Below are 4,823 nucleotides of genomic sequence, written 5' to 3'. Positions count from 1 at the left end.
GCCTGCTCCCGTCGGGCTTGGTCCCGCGGCTGCGCGGGGCAGACCCCGGGGGCGGGAAGCCGGGCATCTACTGTACCAGGCCGGGCCCGGCTGGGGCTGCCCAGAGCGAGCTGCCTGGGGTCCAGCGGTTCCCTGCAGCCCGGGAGGTGGGGCGGGACTTTGGGGCACATCTGTGCAGCAGCAGTACCCGGCGGGGCGACCTCCCGGCTCCTCGAGACTGTCGCGGCGGTCTCGTGCCCCGCACGCACTCCCGGTGGGCGGGGGCGCCTCGGACGTCGGTGGGAAGGAGGCTTTTGCTGGGGTCCGGCCTGGGCCCGGGCTGCTCCACAGACTCCTCATGCTCCAGAGGCTGGAAGCGAGGGCTGCCGGAGCAGCCCACGGACCGGGAAAGCTGGTGGGGAACGGAAGCGCGACTCGGACGGGTCTCTGCGACCGGACAGCTCCCAGGGGGCAGCCCGACGGGGTGAAGTTCAGTGCGGACGGGGCAGAGGCTGCGCTTCAGGAAGAAGCGTCACAACCACAGGCACAAGCCGTGGACAGGCCGGGTGGCAGCACCATGGAGAACAGCCACGAAGTCTCAGAAAGCCTGGTGTGGCAGAGCTGCGGGGTCACGTCTCGTCCAGCCCTGGCCTGAGGCAGGCTCAGCCCCGTCCAAACCAACCCCATGTCCGACATCGGAGCCACACAACACACTCATCTCTGACACAGCCCCAGGCATCACCCCTGCCCCCAGGGAAAGCGTGTGTGTGGTGGGGGGGAGGGCACAGCCACCAATGTCCTGCTGCTACCACAGGGTTCAGAGACACTGAAGAAACCCCAGGCACAAACTATAGCCCCCTACTAGTATACCCCCTGCTAGAGAGGAAGGTGAAACTCCCCAGTCTGGGGGGGAAGGGGGGGATTCCTTCCTGACCCCAAATGCAGTCAGCCTGACCCCAAAAGGAGAGCAGAAAGGCAAGCCTCTCTGAGTTTGAGTCCCAGCAGGATCATTGGCACAGCCCAAACACGGTCTGCAGCTTGGGCTACAGCCGCCACCCAGTGCTCCTGAAGGAGGCTTTAAAACCCCCCTGACAAACATAGCAGAAAAGGAGAGCAGGGGCAAACAGCACAGCCCAGAAGGTTAGGAAATGCCACAGTAGAGCACAGGCATCGCTACAGCTAGATAATCCCTGCCCAGTGGCTGTCCAGCCTCTCCCTGAGTACTTCCAGTGAGGGAGCCTCCACAACTTTCCTGACATCTATTCCACAGCCTCCCTGCTCTGACCGGGAAGAAGTGTCTCTGGATCTCCAGCCTAAATCTGCTTTGCTGCAACTGCCAGCCATCGCTCCACATCCACCTCTCTGCAGCAAGAGAAGAGGGGCTTTTTCTCTTCGCTCTGGCAGCCCTTCAGGGATTTGCAGGCTACTGTCATGACCCCGCTTAGGCACTTTTTCTGCAAGCTGATCCTGCCCAGCTCCTCCAGCCTCTCGTCATATGACTTGCCTTCCAAGCTCTGGATCATCTGTTGCTGCCACTGGACCCTCTCTAATGTCTCCATATCTTTTTTTTGTGGAAATATGAAGCCCAGAACTGCACACAGCATCCAGATAAAGTCTGACCCATGCCAAGCAGAGGCATTATTACCTCCCATGTCTTGCACCTGATGTTTCTGCTGCTGGAGCCCAAACTGTATTGGCTTTTTGTGCATCTGCATCACACTGCAGATTCCTATTGAGTCTGTGATCTACCAGGACTCCCCAATCCTTTTCCATGGTGGTGCTATTTAGCCAGGGGTCCCCCATTTTGTAGCTATGCTTTTGATTATTCTTCCTGCAAGATGCACAAAATGTAGGGAGCATGCAATAAACTGAATGTATGTGCCATGTTGTGCTGCAACATGTTTTGGTTTCATATTTGCTGTGTGTATTGTTCTGTGCTGTAGTGTGCTTTAATTTGACCCATGTCTATTTTCCTTTAATACTGCATCTTTCCTTTCATAGACAGTGAGGGTTGAAGGGACCTCAGGAGGTCACATCTAGTCCAACCCCCTGCTCAAAGCAGGACCAGCCCCCAACTACATCATCCCAGCCAGAGCTTTATCAAGCCCCTCCATTCCCTGCCTGCTCCCTTGATTGTTGATCTGGAGGAAGCATGATGCCTGGGCAGTAGGCAGGAAAGCCCCCTCCTGTGTGGCATTTGTTTTAGGACCACCACCCCTCCATCCCCCCCCTCATCCCCCACTGTGTTGAGATCAGAAAACCTGGTCTCCAGCATACAGCCTGCAAATCAGGGGATATCTGAAGCCTGGTCTCATTGGCCAGGGTCTTCAGGGTTCATTTAAATTAATTGGTTGGGAGGCCTGAAAGTAAGACTGGGAAAGCTAGGGTGATGTCATGCCAGGTACATGGGAAGGACAGTTAGCTAGAAGGGGGCTGGAGCTGGGAGCTTTAGATTTCATAGACATAGAGATTTGGGCTGGAAGGGACCCCGGAGGATCATCAAGTCCAGCCCCTTAGCAGAGACCTGGACTATGCCCTTATGCACGGGAGTATGGAGGAGTCAGAAACTGGTCTTGTAGAACTAAGAAGCTTAAGAACATCCCAAAAGGAGCAGGAGAGCTGGGAGTTACAGGGAATATTCTTGCTGAAATAAGCCAAAAAACAATTTTTTTCTCCTTCAGGACAATGGAGAAGCAGGGGCAATGTGCTTTAGAGATGCACCTCTGAGTTGCAAGGCCACAGCTGGGATGCTGCAACTTACACATTATTCTTTGTTAAGGATTCTGGCTGTAGGCAAAGACTAATTCTAAAAGATTATAATTTCATAGTTGGTCGGGTCAGACGGGACCTGAGCAGATCGGCAAGTCCGACTCCCTGCCATGGTAGGAAAGAGTATTGGGGACAAATGACCCTAGCAAGGTGTACATCTAACCTCCTCTTAAAGACCTCCAGGTTAGGAGCCAGCACCACTTCTCTTGGAAATTGTTTCCAGATCCTAGCCACCCTGACCATGAAGTCGCACCTCCTGAATCGCCCCTCTCCCAGCTTGTGACCGTTATTTCTAGTCACTCCTGGCAGTGCTCAGGGGAACAGGGACTCCCCGGTGCCTGCTGGTCCCCTCTGACCAGTTTGTAACAGGCCACTAGATTCCCCCTCAGCCTTCTCTTGTGGAGGCTGAACAGGTTCAGGTCCCATCACCTCGCTTCACAGGGCCTGCCCTGCTGTCCCCTGACCATGCAAGTGGCCTCCTCTGGACCCTCTCCATGTTGTTCACATCCCTTTTGAAGTGTGGTGCCCAGAACTGGATGCAGTACTCCAGCTGTGGCCTGACCAGTGCCGCATAGAGGGGGAGGATCACCTCCTTGGACCTGCTCGAGATACATCTGTGGATGCATGACAAGGTGTGGTTGGCCTTCCTGACCACGTCCCCACACTGCCAGCCCATGTTTATCTTAGCATCAATGATGGCTCCAAGATCCTTTTCTGCTTCCCCACTGATGAGAAGGGAGTTCCCCAGCCTGTAGGTCTGGTGCTGTGAGTTGGGAGAAAGGACCCCAGAGAGGTGCCCCAGCCAGAGGAGCCCAGGTGGAAGGGGAAATGCAGATGGGCATTGCCATGGGTAGGCCTGGTTCCTGAGCTTTTTGTGATCTTCTCTGCCCCAGCAGAGCTGTGTGATCAGCACAAGGAATTTGGAGGTACGCTATGCTGACTGCAGCCACCATCACTCCCCACCCCCCCAGGCACCACATGGAAATGGAGGTTTGCATCCTACAGCCTTGCAGGGAGCAATGAGGGGCCCCTTGCACCACAGAAGGACCAATGCTCACTAGCAACTCCCCAAGTCACAGCAAACCCCAGGAGCAGCTCCTGGGACTCTCCAGTGTGGGTCCCTCTCTCCAGCCTGTTGCTAAGTGGCAGGGATGGGTGGGGAGTGCAGGCCCCTAGAAATAACCTTTTGGGCAAGCCCCAAGTCCCAGGCTGCCTGGGCACAGGTGGAGTCTCTCCAAAGATGTGCAAACCAGAGACAACACTTTGCAATTGACAGTGTTTCAAATTGCATTTTGGGTTTTCTTTGTCTTGACCTGAATCTGATCTTTGCATTTACACAGACCCCTTCTTGCAGGCTGTGAAGGGTAAGACCCCTGTTCAATTCAGTGATCCCAGATTTCTGTGTGAGAAACTTATTTAGGTCCCCTGAAATTTGAACCCTGGCCCTGTTGTTGCCCCCTGGTGCCTGGTGGAAAGGTTACACTCCTGAGCTGCAGCACCTTGTATTGGTCCATAAGCAACTTCATCCTGTTGCTCCAGCCCAGCTTCACAGCCTGCGGAGAACCTTCTGAACTGCGCTCATCTGCTCCAGCATGCTCACAATCCTTCCTAGTTTCATGTCATCTGCAAACTTGCTCCCAAAGCTGCCTATGCCAGTATCCAAATTGTTCATAAACACATTGAATAGCACTGGGCCCAGGACAGACCCTTGTGGGACTCCACTCAAACCTCCTGCCACCCTGACATGGACCCACTCATAACTACACTTTGCTTGTGGCTATTAAGCCAGTTGTCTGTCCACCCTGGAGTACTTCTGTCCAGCCCAAGCGTCTCCAATTTTGTTTACAAGAAAGCCATGTGGGACCTTGTCAAAAGCCTTGCAGATCCAGATCCCCTATATCCACAGTATTCTCCTCATCCACCCAAGTCATTACTTTGTCAAAGAAAGAGATCAAGTTTGTTTGACACTATTTGTTTTTCATTAATCTATGTTTCATAGTTTCATAGTAGCTAGAGTCGGAAGGGACCTAGGTAGATCATCTAGTCCGACCCCCTGCCTTGGCAGGAAAGAGCAC

Source organism: Crocodylus porosus, unplaced genomic scaffold, assembly GCF_001723895.1.
Source record: "Crocodylus porosus isolate Cpor-Errol unplaced genomic scaffold, CroPor_comp1, whole genome shotgun sequence".
In the NCBI taxonomy this organism is placed as follows: Eukaryota; Metazoa; Chordata; order Crocodylia; family Crocodylidae; genus Crocodylus; species Crocodylus porosus.
This window is presented reverse-complemented; position numbering follows the sequence as displayed.